This window comes from Pinus tabuliformis, chromosome 3_2 (assembly GCF_031772625.1).
Source record: "Pinus tabuliformis cultivar Carrire ecotype Pingquan chromosome 3_2, CPIR1, whole genome shotgun sequence".
Lineage (NCBI taxonomy): Eukaryota > Viridiplantae > Streptophyta > Pinopsida > Pinales > Pinaceae > Pinus > Pinus tabuliformis.
This window is the reverse complement of record NC_142302.1, coordinates 666061235-666081979: the sequence shown is the minus strand read 5'-3', so window position 1 is coordinate 666081979 and position 20745 is coordinate 666061235.

The following is a 20745-nucleotide window of genomic DNA, read 5'->3' as shown; positions in this document are numbered from 1 at the left end:
CATCGATTAAAGAGCCCGAAGCCCACAATTAAGCAGTCGATCATGCCCACCTCAGAGAAATCTGGGAGGAGTCGACTAGCCTACCTCTAAGAAAAAACGTGGACAGGGAAGTGTCTCTTGTTGAAATCGCTGAGAAATTTTGAGGGTCGACTATAAAGGAGAAATCCAATGCATAAAATAAAGAGCCAAAGAAAGCTGCCAATCTGCTATTGAAATCGCTGAAGCTATTTTGAGGGGCAACTGTAAAGGTGCAGTCTAGTGCATAAAAGAAAGATCCAAAGAAATTCACCAAACAAAGGAGAAGCCACATCAGATTTCTCTTTTTCCGCACAATAATTTTTTGAAGCAGCAAGAGGAGTTAGAACTTAATTTTTGTTAGGAAGCGGAGTGAACAGAGCAGGTATTTTTTTTTACCTAACAATTATTTTCTTTCATAATATGATATCTTTGATGAAGGTTTTTTAAATATTCAATGTTGGGTTTCTCAAAAAAGAAGAAGGGTTTTTTTAGAAATTGTCTCTGTTTGTGGAAGACGATTTTTTTTTTTGGTGGAATTTTGTTTCTAGGGTCTTATGTGTAGAAGATAATTAAGTTTCTATTTGGTATTCTGAAAAAAATAAAAAAGGAAACTATCTTTTGGTCAAATTGAAAAAAAAGAAAAAAAAAAAAACATGTTGAAAAACATAGGAAATTTAATAAAGGAAAACCCTAGCTGAAAATTCCAGAAAATTAAAATTCAAACAAGGAGGTTGAAGGTTTAGAAAGGAAAAGCCCTGAGTAATAAAATTTGAAAGAGTCTAGTAGGAAGAAATGGAAAAAATGGAAAAAACAACTAATGCAAAGTTTGATGTGGAGAAGTTCACTGGTAAGAATAATAGTCTAGTCGAAAACAATTGCTCATATCCAGGTAGAATATTAGTAGTTAGGCAAGGTCAGGGGTCGGATCGGTTGGCTAGGTTGGGGTTGGGACCTTGGATTATAGCTCTACCTACAAAATGGTGGGTGAGGTTGACCTCTGACTACTCGAAGGAGTGTGGTTAACAATGTGGCATGCTGTGGTGGAAGAGCAGTCATGTAAGGTGCCACTTGGGTTGTCATAGGTGATGGGGCTTATCCTTATGTATGCGTCAAGTAGGATGCATTAACCATGAGGGCCAAGTCATTCACCCACATAACCATGTGTCATAATTGGGGGTGGAATCATAGTTCATAATGGACAGTGAAGATCAGTCACAAATAAATGATTGTGATTAATAGCGAGACCCCCCTATGATGTTAGCGAGGGGAGGAGGGTGTTATTACACGACCGCCATTGGATGAATCCGATAGTGGTGGTCCATTGGATTCCGTAGGTTCACGTAACCAAGACAACATGACACCCCCCTATGTGGAGGGGGGTGGTGCTTTTAAATGTGTGTCATCGGATGAATCAAATTGCAGCAGGCCATTGAACGACCCACTTAGAACCCTAAGGTGGATCTCTAATAGAAACAACACCCCCTTGTGACATTAGTAGGGATGGGGGGTGGCACATTTAATCGCAACCATTGATTGATTATTAACGTGAGTTGTTGGATGGTGAATAGTGGTGGGCCACACACACACACACACACACACACATATTCACATGTGGAGGGGTTAATGCAAGATTAGTGGAATTAAGGTACACCATGTGCTCGAGTGACATGGAAGGTATAGTGGTAGGCCACGTGGGCACCACGTGGCAAAAAAGAGATTTGACATTTTTAAACTATTAGAACTTAAAGAGACATAACTTGAAATCCTAGAGTCTTATTGGGAAAAAAATGTATAGCACGAGAAAGGTCTCACCAATATGAGTACAATGATGACATCAAAATTGAGTTTTGGAAACTCAAAAGAAAGTAAAAAAAAGGTTACCCTATTTTTTTAATTGTACCAGTGAAGTTGGGTTAGCATAGTGAACACATCCTTGAGGGTAAGGGGGTGTATTTACACACCTTGTTGCCTCCCATTGAAATTAAGGTCCAGCTCCTCCCATGCATGAAGTGTGCCAAACCTTAATTCCTTTGTCATAGTGGTATATTTCCCATAGGTTCCTTGACTTATTATTTTATCACATGGAGGCTAGTTTGTATGCCTATTTAAAATTATGTCCCCATTATCTGGGATTTTATTTCCCTCTAAGTTGCATAATTATTTTTGGAACCATAGATAGCTAGTCTAATAAATGGAGTGAGTCTCAAATTTTTCCAATGTGAGGGTTGCATGTCGATGGTGTAGTAATGACAATGACCAACGTAGGATTTCTATGTCTTTTACTTCCGTTTTCTAAGAGAGTAAGGTCTCTTATTGGGGTTATGGGTGGCGTCATTGTTCTAGGTATTAAATTTGTCCTAGTAAAAAGTGTTGGTACACCATGGGGTTAGTCGCATTACTTAGTGGAGTTTGTTGGTGCCACCCCTTGGTTTTGATGGTTAGGGGTTTTTTTGGCCCTAAAAAATTTTAGCAATTCTTTTTGGGTAATATTTTCCCTCCTGCTACATGAATTGTATCTTTTATTATATGTCTATTGTTGGTTCTCTGCTAGTTCCCCCCATGCTTTTCTCTTATTTCATTATTGTTTATTGGGTATTAATATCTCAGGGTATTTAGTGAATCTTGTGGCGTCTTCCTTTTCTAGCCTTGTATTCCTCATGTTGGGAATTCTTTGGCTTTATTCCCATGGTGGTATACTCACTAAGTTAGCTATGCCCTAAGTTTTTCACCCTGGAATTGCCGGGTCATTTAGCATTCAAGCATGACAAAAGTTCTAGGAGTTGATCTTATTCTTGTTAACTATTATTTTATACTAGTTTGGGATCTCAAGAATCTATTTTGTCATTGGTTCATAATTAAGGGGGCTTTGAGTGGTAGGTTTTCTTGTTGTGGGAGTCAGTTATGGTCTTGGCCATATGTCTGATTCCCATGTTTCTTGATCTAAATTCCTTGATAGATGATGAAAAAAAATAGAGTGGTTATCAGATTTGGATAGCAAGGTTAGTCACGTTCCCAAGCCCAGGCCCAAGAAGCAACCACCATTTATCATTTATCTACATGTCCAGATTTAAGGAAGATATTCATTTTCTAAGAGAACTATGCCATTCATGATTTCTAAGCCTACTCATATTCAAATATTATCAAGGAGGTTTCTAATTGGATTCCTAACCCTAGTCATACCAAGGGAAGAAGGAACTAATACATGCATTTCATCACTTTACAATGCTAGTTGATGATCCTGTTAGGTTGAGTTTTAAAGGAGAAACATAAGGATAAAAATGATATCATTTCCTCCCTGAATGAAATCCAAAAGATGTAGCATTATGAATGTTCTTATATAGATGGATTGGATGCTCACTTGGCCCACCTAGAGAGTCAACTCTAATGTTATCTAAAGCCCTCTGTATCGAAAGGTATAAGTTCAAGGGACCCTGCTCCTGTGACATCCTTAGAGTCATGAGAATTTTGTTATGTAGTTCTTTTGTTATATCATGTAGCCTTGTTTTATTATGGAACTTCCATGAATAGATGATTTTCTTTTTGTTGAAACATTATCTCTCCTTTATCATCCAACAGATCATGTTTCCTTTGTGGAAGATTGAGGTCGATATGCTTTTCAAAAATGGTTTATGAATGACGTCACTTAAATTTTGAAGGTAATACAAAATCTAACTTACAAAAGAAAATGAAGTTCTCATCCAAACAAAGCTTTGAAATCTTTCTCCACACATCATTTCCTTCCACGATGAGGAAATAATGATTGCATATTTATGAGAAGTTATAGAAAATAAACTTTTGATATAAAAAGGAAATTTATGCATATATATGTTATTACAAATTTAAAATTATATATATATATATATATATGTGTGTGTGTGTGTGTGTGTGTGTGTGTGTGTGTGTGTGTGTGTCGAGAGAGAGAGAGAGAGAGAGAGAGAGAGAGAGAGTTATCGGGTGTAGTTTAATTAACAAGAGCTCTGAAAATATAATGTTATGTATCAAGAGATTCAAGGTTCAAATCCCTCTGACTTATGTTTGTGGAAGGGGCATAAGAAGGTACCTAGAGGTTATAATGGTAGTGGTCAGAATTGTCCCCATATCAAGTGAGTATAAAACTAGCCTAGTTGTTGATTCCTCTAATAAAAAAAAATAATAATAATAATAATATAAATTTAAAATTTATTTTTTAATTATTGAAATAATTTTTAAAAAGTTTTAGTACCTAACATTCCCTCCTGTCACAATTATATTTGCAACTCCATATATATATATATATATATATATATATATATATATATATATATATATATATATATAAAAGATGTTATTAATATATGCCAATGTATGATTCTAACAAACGTTTTGGTTATTGCCCACTAAGAGTTTAGCATTCACCTCGGCAAAGTAAAATGTTTAAATTCTAAAAATAAATATTTATTTTTGATATCATTGAAAAAAGTTGTTTTTAAACATTTGATTCGACTATAAAAAAAAGGTTGTTTTCAAACATTTGATTGGATCAAAAAATCATTTCTTGTATAAGTTAGACTAACTCTTTTAATATTTGTGTAGTGGTTTTTTATTATTAAGTTTTGTATAAAAACCATCAAAAAAATAAAATCCTTCAAAAAGCTCATACTACGGTAAATAACATATTTAACATGAATTACTTCCCGCCATAATACCATAATTTTATTTAATCTTTAAATTAAAAATGGATAAGAATAAGATGCAAATAAATATACTTGTAGGAGTTACTTTCTACCATTATTTATGTTTTCCTGACCACTTACTAATGTAGGAGTAAAGTTGTGAATGTGTAGACTTACTAGTGGTTACTACCCATGAAAATATGCAAGTCTGTATGCCTAAGCAAGCAACTAATGTATCCACTTCACATTTCAATTTATTATTCCCTACCAAAGCAAGACTATAGGATTTTATTTGCCTACATTGACCAATGTAAGTTATAATTTTTTATGGAATTTTTAGTAGAACACAATTTCTAACTTGAATGGTATAGACTAAACTAACTTGCAATGCTTATTTATTGATAAGACTATAAAAAATCAATAACCCATAATTATTCTTTCCATGCACTAAAACAATGTAGTTCTAAAATCATTTATACTATTATATTTTAATAATTAATATTCTTGTTAAAACAATGTAATTTTATAACTATACCTATTTATATTCTTAAATTTTTATAATTAATCTAAAATATTTTTAATTATTCTTTAATTTTATGTGTTTTATATTTAAATTGAATTTAAATTTGAATTAACATGAATAGAAAAACAATTTTATCCATTAAACCTTAAACAAATCATTTGATCAGATTGGCACGTGTACGAGAGCTGTTGTCCCCATCAATTGTGTGTTTTCCCCACCAATGTTATATGTCGTAAATTTTTTAAAATCCGGTAAATTATTATTTGATGAAGCTTTTAACCTTGGTAAGATTTGGTTAATATTTGTTAAATTGTTATTTGTTGCAAAGGCCTTGCCACAGGATCATCAATTTCTTACTAGATATTTTCAAGTTTTTTTCGGATAGTGACATATTTTGAAGTTCATTAATTTTTTATTTTATTTAAAGATGATATCCATAATTTATTTGGTTGGAGTTTTCCTTTATGGGAAAGAAAATTACCTAGAATGGATAATAAAGCTAAAGAGTGTGTTGATTTTAAATGATTTGAGGCAAGATATTTGCCAATGGAAGAAAGACAAAGACAATAAAGAAATTGCACCAAAAGCTCTAGAAGATAAAAAATAATGTGCTATTTGAGAAGTCAAGAACAATAAATCTTATGTTATGATTACAACATCAGTTTTAGAAGAGGTAAGGAGGTACATTCATTCTTGTAACATGACATATGCAGCATTAGAAATTTTAAAGGAACTCTATGATTCACATTCAAAATTAGAGATTATTCAGTTTTTATTGAAGTTATTTAATTTGGAGATGAAGGAAAATGATCCAATGAAATTGGCTTATGAAATAAAGGTTATTTTCCATGATATAGAAGCCACACATGTTAAAGTAGATTTACAATTGATTGCCTTCATCAAGGCCCTACACCCTGCATACTCTCACTACTTGGAATCTCTCGAAGCTAGTGGACAATTAAAGGATATTACTTTTTATAAGTTAGTAGATAAAATTGCAGAAAGAGAAAAGGATTTTTGGAAGAAAGAGTATGTTTCTACTGTTAACACATAAACCTTCTGTCATGTACAAATGGAACATAAATCACAAAATGAGTTTTCTTGAGGTGGAAAGGATCCCAGAGGCCGAGGTAGAAGGAAATTTAGAGGAAGGAGGGAAACAATAACAACAATCAGGGTGATAGAAAATAAAATGTCCAGACATGGAAGAATTTTTAGTCTAAATCAAGTATCAGATGTTATAGGTGTGGCAAAATTGGTCATAGTTCAGTTAATTGCATGATTCCTTGAGAGAAGATTACTAATTAAAAGAAGTATTAATTTAATGACAAGACAGAGAAACCATCTTCTGAGAAAAATAAAACAAATGAATTTGCACATTATATAGTTTCTCACTATAATTTCAATATTAATAACTTTTTTAATATTGCATTTTCTTCATGGGAGGACAATTGGATTTTAGATTGAGGCTCTACTTGTCATATGATGTTCCAGAAATATATTTTTGAAAGTTTTAGTGATAATGTTGATGGTGTTGTTTATTTTGTTGATAAGTCTAAAGTTAAACCATCAAGCATTGGATAAATTAGATTAAAATTTCCACATTTAGCAAATTACATATTAAAGGTTGTTCTTTATATTCCCTAATTTCAAAGGAACTTAATGTCCCTCATTCATATCAGACAATAAGGACATTCAATCCATATTTTTGATGGCATAATTGAAATTCATAGAGCAAGTGACAATTCAATAATTATGACTGGTGTTGAAGAAGGTACATTGTTGAAATTGAATAGTAATTCATCTATTACACAATTTACTACAAATTCAACTCTATTACTACAACAAGATAATATTTTGTTTTCAAATTTATTATGCCATGCTCGATTTGGTCACATCAACTATAACAACATTAGAATTATGAAAGAGAAGGGCATTAAAAGTCTCCCCAATATTCCAAGAAATATCACACCATTTGATGCTTGCATCTTGGGGAAACACAGTAAACAACCATTTCATAGTTCTGTTCCTAGATCTTCCAGAAAATTAAGTCTCATACATTTTGATTTATGTGTAACTATACCTATACCAACTACAAATGGAAATAAATATATATTGACCTTTATTCATGGCTATTTGAGGATGTGTTGGGATTATCTTTTGAAGGAAAAGATATAAGTTTTTGATATGTTCACAACATTTCATTCTATGGTTAAGAATGAAATTCAACAGAATATTGGTATCTTAAGGACTGATAATGGAGGTGAATATACTTCAAAATCTTTTGAACAATATTCAATAGATAATGTCATCAAACACCAAACTACTATTCCATATAATCCACAACAAAATGGTGTTGCAGAAAGGATGAATATTACTTTGCTTCACATCGTTAGATCAATGTTGTTTTTCAAAAATGTCAAATTAATGTTTTGGGGAGAAGTAGTACTTCGTGTAGCATATATTAAAAATAGATGTCATTCTTCTGTCCTCAACAACAAATCACCATATGAATTTTGGTACAACAGGTTACTCAACATTTTAAGGTTTTTGGATCCACTTGTTATGTACTTATTCCTAAGAATCAAAGAAACAAATTAAATGCTAGAAGTCAAAAGTTTATTTTTTTTGGGATATTACAGTACTTCAAAATCATATAGATTATATGATGAAGAAAAAAGAAAACCTATTATTTCCAGAGATGTCATTTTTTTAGAATCTTTAAAATTTGTATCTACTATGTTAGGAAACCAGCTCACAAAAAGATAGAAAAGATAGATCAATGCTTTAGAATTCATCCTCTTCGAGGGGAAAACATCCTTTACATTATTGTTATAGGACAATTTGTGCACATCAACCGTAGCTTCCAGATCTGTGTTATTAGGGTCCATCAATCCCTAATTCAGTTGTTTTCATTCCCTAATGAAGTCAACCTACATCATGATTTCCTCCCAAGAGTTTCATGTCACCATTCATCCAAAAATGTCCCTAGAGAGATCAGCGCTGGTTGCCTTTTATCAGGCTGCATTGCAATGTAGGAATTTCACTGTCTAGGTGCACTGTAGTGCAATTGGTCTTTGTTTCACTTGTGTTAAGTGATGGGATTCCTCATCCAATGGATGCTTTTGGAAGTTTCCATATGGATTGAGCTCGCTTTTGGATGAGGAAGAGGATGAATGAACCTTAATCCATTATCCCTTCCTCCATGGAACCCCTTCTAAATTTTGGCAAAGCATTCATGAAGGCCATTTATGGCTTAACCTCCTTCATTCAGTTATAAATTAACCAAGCATTCAAAGGCTGGTCTAGGTTGGAATTTCTTGAGTTAAGAAAATACTGTTTGAATGAGATTAGTAAGAGTATTGTAATGATGTCGAAATGTTACTTCATGAAGAGAGAAGGGTTTAGAGCTGGAAGGATGACACTAAATCGAGCATGCATCTACATGGGTTGTAATCTTTCCTTCTATTAATAAGAAATTCTAAGCTTTTTCCATTTGTGTGTTTATATGATGTATATCCTATTCTTGATTCTATGATATGTTTAGTTAACAGATCATCATTATTGTATGCTTTGATGGGTTTTTGTCTCGGCTTGTGTGCAGGAACTTTCCAAGAAAGTTAAGTACGGAAAGAAGTGGCAAATTGGTTGAAGGAGAGAGGGATCAAGTGAAAGTTACAGGTTAGTACCTTTGTTCTTATTTCTCTTATTTTTTAACTATAGGAAAAGTGACGAATTACTTTGTTTGTTGTTTCTAGACTAGCTACTAGGTCTAGAGGGTTAGGCGTTTAAAGAAACACTAAATTTGCCCAAAACAAATTGGCAACCATACTGGGGAGTGATCCTATCCCTTATAGTAGCTCATCAATCTCTTAAAACACTTTGACATACTGTACCTTCTGTTATTCATCAAATTCAAGGTCAATCCACTGAAAATTGAGTCAATTTCGAGTATAAAATTGTCTTACTATAATCAGCACACATTTGTGACTGACACAGTGCGATGCAGTGCACCTTTTGCATAGAATCAGTGTGATTTAGTGCACTATCTCTAACTGTGGCCTACACTAATCCCTTTAGGGTCAGTTTTCCCTTCTTGGAACTGAACACTCTTATCAATTTTCAGTAGTTTAATTAGCTTATTGGATGAAGATGAGGTCTTATCTCTGAAAATAGTCTTTGTTTCCTTATTTTGACTTGATTTAGATTGGATTGATGAATGTTTTTTATGTATTTGTTTTATCATTTGCAGTCCATGGTTAGAATATAGTTGATTGATTGTTTTTTCGAAAGAAAAGTGTCGTAAAATCGTCATTTTCTTCGAAAAAATGAAGTGTCGTAATGTTTTCCTTCATAAATAATCGATTGATTTATTTGTGCATTTGATTTGTATTTTCATTTAAAGTGTCAAAAATCTTCATTTCTTTAAAATCGAAAGTGTCATAAAGTCTTCTTTTCCCTTTAAAATAAATTGTGACAAATCGTCATTTTTTATGAAAAGAGTTCTGAATCGTTTGTGCATTAGTTTTTCTTATTACATCATTCACATTAAGAGAAACTGAAAAGAAAAACATGCATTGTGCATATTAAAGTTTGTGAATGCTTGAAAGGAATGGTTTAGGGAATTGCATCCAGTTTGTGCTCTTTGTTGCTTGTTCAAAAAGTACTTGTATGCTCTATCCCTCATAGCTAGGATTTTCATTGTTGAAATTAAATGGAAAGAGTGCTTCTCATTCTAGTTGCATTCTTAGGAGTTTCGGAAAAAATCTCGTGCTAAACATTCAAAGGAAAATTTTAAGCAAGATCAACCTAAAATTTATATCAATTAATCTAATAACGCATTGGAACTTAATGAAAACATCTAGAGGTCTAGGCTAGAGACGTGTTCCGGCGTCTTTAAACCTAGTGGCTATCGTTTTCATTGAGGTTGGGTGATTCCTCCTCTCTGATTCGATAAGTACTAGTATGGACTTGTGCTCCTTGTACCATCGAGTATATAGTGGGAGACCCCAATAGGTTAAAATCCTTTATCCCTAGGAAGCCGAGTCTTCTGCCTTACCGATCGCAATGCACCGAACACAACATTCAGGAAGACTGATTATCATACGTTAAATCCTTGGTAATTTCTCTTTCATTTATCACCAAGGTGTATATTGTAGTTTTACGATTAGTTTCGTAAACCCTCTTGTCTAGAATCTCCAGAGCCTTATCACTTTCATTCCTTTTCGACTCATTAAAAGTAAATGGATCATCTGAGCACTTGTCCTTTCAGGCTCATTAAACATCGAAAGCAACTAGAGTCATCTTTTGTTTTTTCTCGACCTTTTAAAAATGAAAAAGTGAAGTTGTGTTCCAGTGTCATAAAACTTAATTGACTGCGGATAACATCCTCCACACTCACTCCTTAATTGATCTTAGGTTGAAACATATGGTGACAAATCCGGAGTCCACCAATCAAGGAATTCCTTTTGATGGGAATCCTAGTCCTTTTCCTCCTTTTGGAAATATGGGTGCTCCTTATATGGTAACATTGTCCCTTCTCGGATTTACCATTGCCTTGCTAGTATGGTTGTTTTCAACCTCCTAGGTTCAAAATGTCATGATTTCTCCGTAATTGAGTACACCTCCAACTAGAAAAAATCAACCTCCAGTTGATCCTAAAGTTGACCCTTTGCATTCTTCCTTGGTTGTTTCTTCCTCCCCTTCTTCCTCTTCACCTAGTGAAAGTATTGGTACTAATAACCAAGTGGCTAAGAAGAAGAAGAAAGGGAAGAAGAAGAGGAAAAAGAAAATTCAGCAGAGGAGAAACCGAGCAACCATTGCTTTGAATGCAACATTAGATGAGAAACCATCCATAAAGCCTCACAAAGTTCGATATCCATGCAAACTTTGTGTGGGGGACCATCTTCTTCGAAATTGTCCTGATATTCCTCAGATCTTAGAAGAATGGTCTTCTCATTCACATCATCTTGTGTCATCAACTTCTAGAGATCATGTTGGTGACACACCATCAATTAGTGGTAGTAAATTTCATGGAAAGAAGGGTGAAGTTAAGTTTCCCTGTAGGTTATCTGAAGGGAATCATTCCATTCACCTTTGTCCCTATCTCGATGAAGCCAAAAAAGTGTTGGATAATTGTCCTGCTTCATCGCATCGACTTCCATTTGGTTATAGGAAACTCTCCCTAAATCCTTCACTAGTTGATGAATTGATTGACCAAAATCAATCGTCAGTCAAACCCACTCTCTTTGAAAGTGAATCCTATGAGTCTATACTCGACCCAAATCAACAGGTCGAGGTAACAATTAACCCGATTTCACCTTCAGTAAATCGTACCTTTCCCGAAGAGAGTGAACATGATATCACTCAAGTTATTTTTGTTTCTTCAGATTCAAAAGAGCTTGGGGGCAATCCTCCTATTCCATCAAGACAGGAGGAAAATCCTCCTGCCCTCGTAACTCAAGGGGTTAATTCTCCTGTTTCTACGGCACCCCCTCTAAGTAGTCTAATCACTTCCTTTGATTGGAATCGGCTGGCAGGATTTCGTCTTCCTTCTTATGTGCCTTTCTAGATCATAGTACAAGTTTGTAATATGATTGTATCAAGCACTATTATAGATGAAGGTGCATCAGTGAGTATCCTTTCCTCAACTGCTTGGCAAGTGCTCGGTTCACCGCCACTTATGCCTGTTACCCAGAATCTATTGGCTTTTAACAGAGGAACCAGTCAACCATTAGGGATCCTCCCTCAGTTACCTATTACTTTGGGAGGAAAAATCATTTATCTGAATGTGATGGTAGTCCCAGGCCCTTTAGATTACAATTTACTTCTTGGGCGTGACTATGTTTATGGCATGGGAGATATCGTTTCAACACTCTTTCGAGTGATTTGTTTCCCACATGAAGGTTGAATTGTCACTGTTGACCAGCTTTCATTTCCCGGTCCAAATATGGCTGCTAGTCAACCATTTTCCCTAAGTAGTCCTTTTGTACCAATGGTATCATCCCCGCTATGGGTTAATTATGTGGCAACATGTTCCATACCTACATCAACTGACAACCAATTCAGTTATGTTGTACATCATGTATTGGAGGCATTGGAACCAAATCTCTCCTTCATGACCACTTATGGGTTGTGATCGAAAGGAATCCAAGGATAGTTTGTTGTCTTGTGACAACCTCGTTAAAAAAATGAAACAAGGGTCTATGAGGATAGTTCTTTTACTGTGTCAACCTCGTTAAAAAAAATGAAATAGGCCCATGAGGATAGTTCCTTGTCTTGTGTCAACCTCGTTAAAAAAATAAAACTAGCGGTATGAGGAAAATTCCTTGTCTTGTATCAACCTCGTTAAAAAATGAAACAACTCCTATGAGCATAGTTCCTTGTCTTGTGTCAAGCTCGTTAAAAAATGAAACAAGGAATTTGAGCAGAGTTCCTTGTCTTGTGTCTACTTAGGTGAATGTAATGAAGCTTGGAGGGCATGCACCTACTGGTAAAGTTAAGTTTCCCTGTAGGTTATGTGAAAGGAATCACCCCATTCACCTTTGTCCCTATTTGGATGAAGCCAAAAGGTGTTGGATAACCATCCTGCTTCACCACAGCAACTTCCATCTGGTTACAGAATACTCTCCCTTTCATTATGTTGGGGGCATGTAAACTAATTCAAGCATAGTTTTTCATTTTAAGCTTGTGTAAAAATGAAACTGAATCCAAGCATAGTTTTTTGTTTCAAGCTTGTGTAAAGATGAAACTAAATCCAAGCGTAGTTCCCTATGGTTCAAGCTTGTCTAAAAATGAACCCATTTCCATTTTAACCCTTGTGATTTCCATTCTATCAGCCTCTTTTGTTAGATGATCCTTAGTTGTTTTCATCCCATCGCCACCATCCCTTTGGCCGATCATGCGCTTTCACTTGGTTGTTTATCCTTTTTTAAGGAACAGTTGCAATGAGTGGTCTTATTAGCTAGCCTCTTCACATAAATCAACATGTTTTGAGAAGTTCCAACATCGCCGAAACTAGTTGCCCCCCTAGACACCACTCATTCCTCAAAATGGAGTCCTCTTTAAGCTCTTTTCAGAATCTCTAAACATGAAAATATTGCCGAGCGCTTGTTGTTTCCAGCTCGTTAATGGATTAGAATCGATATCTACTCCGTAAAGTTTTACCCCTTCTTCAGGCTAAGTTAGATTAACTACAAAGAAGGTACTCATTGGTCAAACATGATCAATAGGTTCTCTCTTGTATTGTTTTATGCTTTTTCTGACTTGAGAGACAAGTTTATGAAAAAGAACTTTTGGAGCTTCCTTTTAGTCCCCTTTCAGACTCTCTAAATGTGAAAAGGACTGAGTTATCTTTGTCGTTAAACTCGTTAAAAACATTAAATAGCGAAAAACTTGTCCATCAAGACAAGACCAATTTTCACCTTCGCTAGACTCACTAAAACATCAAATAGCAACAGATTCACCTGAAGGGTGGAATTATACAACAAACATATGTTATCCTCCTCAAGCTTGATAAAAAATAAATAGGTATTGGTCAACAATGACTGGGGAAAATGGGAAAAAATGGAGAAAACTTTATGGTAGCAAGTTTCTCTTGAACATGACACTTTCACTTCATCTCCATGACTATTTGGGTTGGGTTATCTGCTTGACAATTATCATACTTATGGTCTACCACACCATCCATAACTTTTGTTTTGGGTCAATGCTGCCAATTCATTTCAATTACTTGGGTTGGGTTATATGCTTGATGGTTATCATACCTATGGTCTATCACACCATCCATTATTTTGTTTTGGGTCAATGCTGCCAATTCATTCAGTGTCACCGATATGTTCAAGAGAAGTCATTTAGTTCAAAACTTCATCCTTTACAATATTGTAAACCTTCATTTTCATGACCGCCATTCCTGAACCTTATGTCATCAGTTGATGTTTCATCTCCAAAATCATTTACATTGTTTCGTGTCGTTGATGAGGGATACATCAAGGCCCTCTTGCGACGAGTCACTTCTTGTCGACATCAGCACATCATCCAAGAAGTTGACTTAGAAACATCCCTTCAGTACCTTGAGGCTTGCATACATCAATGGCAGGTTTCTCGCTTCCAGCAATAGGTTGACATCACTGGCCTTCGATTGAAAGACTTCATATGGTGTTCAACTTCAAATAATTTATTCACACCATGCAAAATGTACTGCAGTACCTTGAGGATCATCATCATTATCGATGATTCCTCTCGCGTCTATTAAAGGCTTACATCAATGGCTGGTAATCAGATGATGTCTCTCCATGTTCAACTTCAGATAATCTATTCACATGGTTAGACTTGTACTTGAGTGAAATATTGGACGAGATTGAAGACCCCAAATCTAGTTTCATCCATCTAGGCTGCGATATATTTTTCAGGAGTACTATATCAAAGGGACAAATGGCCTTACATTCATGGTCATCCATTCATGGGTCTATATCTGTAGATGACTATATTTGTACATGTAATGAAAGATTATAAGTTGAGCATGGGTATGCCTTCCCTCAGCTAGTTCATGAGGAAAAATCAAAGAATCATGATATTTGTATTGTAATTGATGCAGGTCACCTTCAACTTCGAAACATTCTCTCCAAGTGGTAAAGCATCTCACTTGACATGTTTATTTTCGACTTCATGCTTTAGGGGGAAACTGTTACAAGACAATTTGGGCACATCAACCCCAACTTCTAGATCTGCATTATTAGGGTCCATCAATCCCTAATTATGTTGTTTTCATTCCCTAATGAAGTCAACCTACATCATGCTTGCCTCTCAATATTTTCATGTCACCATTCATCCAAGAAATGCCCCCACAGAGATCAGCGCAGGTGGCGCTTTATCAGGCTGCATTGCAATGTAGGAATTGCACTGTCTAGGTGCATTGTAGTGCAATTGGCATTTGTTTCACCCGCGCTGAGTGAGATTCATCGAATTTTTAAAATGAATCCATTGGATTCCTCATCCAATGGATGCTTCTAGAAGTTTCCAGATGGATTGAGCTCGTTGTTAGATGAGGAAGAGGATGAATGAACCTTAATTCATTATCCCTTCCTCCATGGAACTGATGAGCCCCAAAAATGTACAATTATTTGGGCTCATTCAACCTCCTAATTTGGCTTAGTCCACCATTCTCATTTGTTTATTGCATGTTTTTGATTATTTTTATGTTAATAGAGTGAATTTGGTTAGTCATTATGCCAACAAGTCTAATGGGTGCTTTGTGTAGCCTTGTTGGTCAACTTGGAGACAAATTTGAAGGTCTTAAGGAGCACTTGGCAGCCAAATTCGTGGGAGAACAAGCTAGAGGATTTGTAGGAAAGTGTCCCCCTCATTTATGGACCCTTACCTCGAATTCTCCACCATCAACTCGGAGTTCAAAGGCCACCAAATTAATGAGCACAAGGGCAGCCAAGCAAGTCAAGTTGGACTGCTGTTAACTCCAAGTCTTGGGCAGCCAAGTCCCTAACTTTTAGGAGGACTGTTGGGTCCTCAAATTGTATAAATAAGAAGGCTTGGGGCCTCATTTTGGTTAGCTAGTGGGTAGTCATTTTGTAGCTAGTGGGTAGTCATTTTTGTAGCTAGTTAGTCATTTTGTTTTAGCCATTAGTTAGCTAGCTTGTAGTTCGATTTTTAGGCCATGGATTAGCTTTGCTTTCAGCTCATTCTGAAGCTCTCCTTATGGACAGTTTTGATGTACTTTTCATTTCTTGATTAATAAAGATGGATCCAGCTTTGCACCAGCTCTAAATCTTTCATGGGAGGCTGTAGCTCTTGGGGTTGGGCCCATCTCAAGCGCCCAGTACCTCCCTTGTGTATCTTTATGTGTTTGCTGCGTTCTTGAAATAAAAATCTGCTCTTTAGATCTTGCTTTGTTATGGTAGTTGGTTTTGATGGGTAACGTAGCTTTTTATGCTTAGAATCGATTGGTAGGAGTTTGTTATGCATTTAGATCTTTTGGAATGCTCTTTCTCACGTGAAGTACATGGTTCTCTTTCCAAACAAAGCTGCTGTTCATTTATTTCATTGACAATTAGATTAAGTTAGCTAGGACTTGGTTTGTTTGCAAGAATTCATTGATTCGTTTAAATGAGCATTGTGCAGGGCATCTCTATCATCTTCATCACCTCCTCAAGTTCTATTTAACCTCTGTCTCACTCATTTACCCTCCAACTCTCTCATTTCCCACATAGCTCCATCTCCTTCAACTTTCGTTGGTTCCATCCTTCCAATCATCAAACCATTGCATGCACTCTTCCCTCATCTGATTTTCCAGCTTCTGAGCCATCACCAGCCTTATTCCTACCTTACACATCTCCCTCTACCATTCCATCACTCCTCCATCACGCCAAACACTCACGGTAGGTCATCCTGTAGCCATTTGTAGACATCCTGTAGAAAACAGAGTATCCTGTAGGATCCTCTGCAGGCATCCTGTAGGAGGCCACTCTCTCGGTTGCTGAGCATCTGAATGCGAGGAACCTCTGTGGATGGATGCTAGGGATCCCTAGGGACCTCTCCTAGCCTCCCCAACCTGTCCCACGCTTTCCTTCCTTCTCCATCCCATCTGCACAACCAAACCCTAGTTAGCACAAGATCACAATCATTCCACATACTTAAAGGAAAAATACAAAAACATAACTTTCATGATGCAAGTAGTTTAGATCCATGCATTTTCACTCATTAGAGGTAATGATAGCATTGGTAGAAGTTGCATTTACATTCCTTGCATTGTAGAGGTCAGACTAGTTAAATTAGGGTTTCCTAGGTTTACATGCTTTGATTTGCTTTCAGTTCATTTTTGTCAAGTAAAGTAGCTTTCCTTTGAGACTAGCTTTCGTCCATCAATTAGCAAGCTTCTTCTGAGAGCCTATAGAAGTTGGCTTGAGCCCTAGCGGACTTGTGCCAGCTGACCAAGTGACAGCTGCGACAAGAGCTAGTACTTGTGCATATAGCACCGCCGCTTCCAAGTTTGTACGAACTACCGGGTTGATAAAATGAGAGACAGGAAGCCCTAGGAGTTGTAGCATTATTGCTACAATACTGGAGCCCACCATATTTTTGGCGTCGTTGCCGGGGAAGTGGCAGAGTATTGGTGATTGTTGTTATTCTTCTATTTTCTACTACAACCTTCTTCTAAGTAGTTTATTTCATTTCCATTATGCAATTTCATTTATGCAAAAGTAGATTAGCCTTTCTTGCTTTCCTAGATTAGCATTTCCTGCTTTCATAGATTAGCATTTCCTGCTTTCCTAGAATAGCCTTTCAATTCCGCATTTCAATTCTGCAAGCGTAGATTAGCATTTCAATTCCGCAAGTGTAGACTAGCATTTCATTCTTGCAATTTCATTTGAGCAAAATAGATTAGTCCTTTCAATTTCGAAAGATAGTTAGTTGCAGTTCAATCTATTTCATGCTTTGTAGGAGTAGAGATAAGTTAGAAAAATGATCGCACACCACCCCCACTGCTTCACACAGCCAACGTTCTTCTTCGATGGCTGTGATGAAAGGACCCCTGGGTGGACATCAAGACATATCTGAAGAACCTCTAGGGGAGAAGAAGAAGAAACATTCCTCTGAAGCAAATGGCTACAAGTAGAGATGTTGGGAGCAACATCTTGTCCAAAGATGAATTTGAAAATCAGATCAAAGATTTCAAGAGTGATATGAGGCAGTTTCTTGCCATGCAACTGGATACCTTGCAGATCCAAAAGAAGCAAGAGGAAGCCAAGAGGGCTTTGGTCATTTTTTGTCCTAGATGCCCTAGAAAGCATCCTAGGAACGAATGTCCAATGCACCCTCTAGAAGTGTGTTTCATCTGTGAAGAATACCATCCTACAGATCAGTGCCCTTCCTTGCCCAGAATCAAAGCTACATATCAAAGAGCCAAGGGAGCCACTGAATCACTCTGTTATATGAACCCAAGGAGGCCACATGGATCCGTACCCTACCAGCAGGAACTACAAGGGACACCCGAGACCTATTATGACCCTTACCAAGCCACCTTCATGCCTTCTTGGGGTCCCCCTGCTCATCCTTCCTGGTCTACACCTCATCCTTGGTCATATTATCCTTGTTCCTTCACAGATCCATATTATGCCCAACCAGTTGCTCATTCGTTTCACTCTTATGCTCAGCCACAGCCTCAGTGGAATGCACCTTATCAGGAGTGGAGGCCCCAGTACAACTCCCATCCCGCTCATTTTCCTCCACCACCTGCTCATCCACAACCATCGCCTCCTCCTCCACCAAGGCAACCCCAAATGCCTACCCAACCACAATGCCATCCATCTCCATCTCAATTTCACACCCCCACTCACTTACCCATACCACCATTTCCAAAGCCATACAATGGAGCAGCTCAACCCCATTGCAAATCTGAGGCACAACATGTGCAAATGATTCCTCGTGAGCTCAATGATGTTCACCAAAGCTCAGGAAAAGTAATGCAAAAAAGAGATCATCTTGAAAGCATTGAAGGATCACACCCAGCAAAAGAAGATTCAAAAGAGGAGATCAAAGAACCATGGGCTGCACTAGATAAAGAGAAGACATCAGAAGCAGAGATAAAGAAAGATCCCTCATGGTTACCATTAAATCCTCCATGTACTCAAGAGAAAGATCAGCAAAAAGAGGAAGATCAGAAGGTCATGATAGAAGGTGACATGAAGAATGATCCAAATCAGCAAGATGACCAAGGATATCAAAGCTATATTGAGATATGGTTTCAAAAGGCTAAGTTGCAGCAGTACTCTCCTCCTCAGCTATGTTTTGTACTTTCAAAGTCAGATCATGTTGTCTCTGAAAGTTGGATAGTTGTCAAAGCATGCATTCCGAGCCTTTACATCATTTTGTCTCTAACCTCGATGTGCACATGGCTCCATTGGAAGTATTCTTATACTTGAAAATGATTTTGTTTTTTTCAAGTAGGGTAGGGTAGAAAAAAAAGGAAAAAATAAAAAAAGAAAAAAAAATAAAAAAAAATGAAAAAATAAAAATCTAAGGTGAAAACCCCCTCGGAGGCGCCTTAGATTGGCTCATTGATTGAAAAACTCCATGAGGCGGTCAATGGGTTGGAAAGAAAAGAAAATAAAAGAGAAAAAGATCTTTGGGTGAAAACCTCCCTTGGAGGCGCCCAAGGCAGGCAATTAGGGTGAAAACCTCCATGAGGCGCCCTAGTTGTTTTTCAAAAAAAAAGAGAAAAAAGAAAAAGAAAGCTAATCATCATTGAATAATTTTATGTTGCAACAATGACATTTCAGGTTGCAAGAAGGATGTTTCATGGCAGGAGGAGCACTCAAATCAAGGTCAAAGGAGTTTTTGTGTCTTCTACAGGAAGTTTCGTATCTTCTACAGGAAGCTTACAAAAAAGCCAGATTGATCTCCAAAGAGGACCTGAAGGCTTGGAATATGTCCATGAGGCCTACACTCATCTATGTTTCCACTCCTCACCCCTTTTCCATCATTCTTTTCATGTCATTATGCTTCTTTCCTCAAAACTGTGTTTTCTACAGGATGCTCTATATTTCTACAGGAAACATCCTGTAGAACCTTTGGACGAGCCAAATTCAATCTCAAAAATGAATCTAATGGTGGGAATCTGTTGATTAGGCCTACAAGCACTTGTGTGTCCATCCCTTGCCTTCATCCATCATTTTTTCCACCTCCTTGTGCCTCTCATTGTGCTTCTACAGGATGTTCCTGTAGAAATTGTGGGAAACTAGGCATGCATTTCAAAAAGTGGTTTTGCAAGCATGGTAGCTTCCTCAAAGGTTCAAGAGTCCTCCTGCAGTCTTCCAACTCATCTTCCATCATCTCCATACCTGCATCACAGCAAAAATTCATTTTGTCATACCATGCAAACACATGCAAAATGCCTTGAAGCCAAAAACACATAGAGCAGAATTTGTTTTTGCCATAACTTGAGAACCATGCATCCATTTGACAAACCGTTTTATGGGGGATTGTACAAGGTCGATGAAAACATGCCTGAGCAGTTTCATGCAATTCCGGTGCACGGTTTCCAAGAAATCAGCCTCCATCACCATCAGCCATTTTTGCATTTCCTCCATAACCGTGCATCTGTTTCAAAACCTGTTTCATGGGGAGATGCACGTGGGTGATAGTAGCCTACCCAAGCAGTTTCAGCCAATTCCGATGCACGGTTTCCGAGAAATCGACCTCTGAATTCTTCAGCCATTTTCCATTTTTCTCGAAATCCGTGCATCCATTGATCACAAATTTTCTATGGGAGATGCATCATGATGGTAGGAACATGCCCACCAAGTTTCAGCTCAATCCGCTTTGGCGTTTGGGAGAAATGTCGAAAACACGTTCTGGTTCGGGGAAGATGCAGCAACAGCAGCTTGAATGTGCAAATCTGAACATGGAAATGAACTTTTGTTGCATGCATCCGTCCAGAGGGCACCTGCACAAGAGAAAACAGCCATAAATCATCAATCAAGCTACCATACATGCAGCAAATGAAGATCAACACATGCATGCAGCAAGACGCTTCACGAG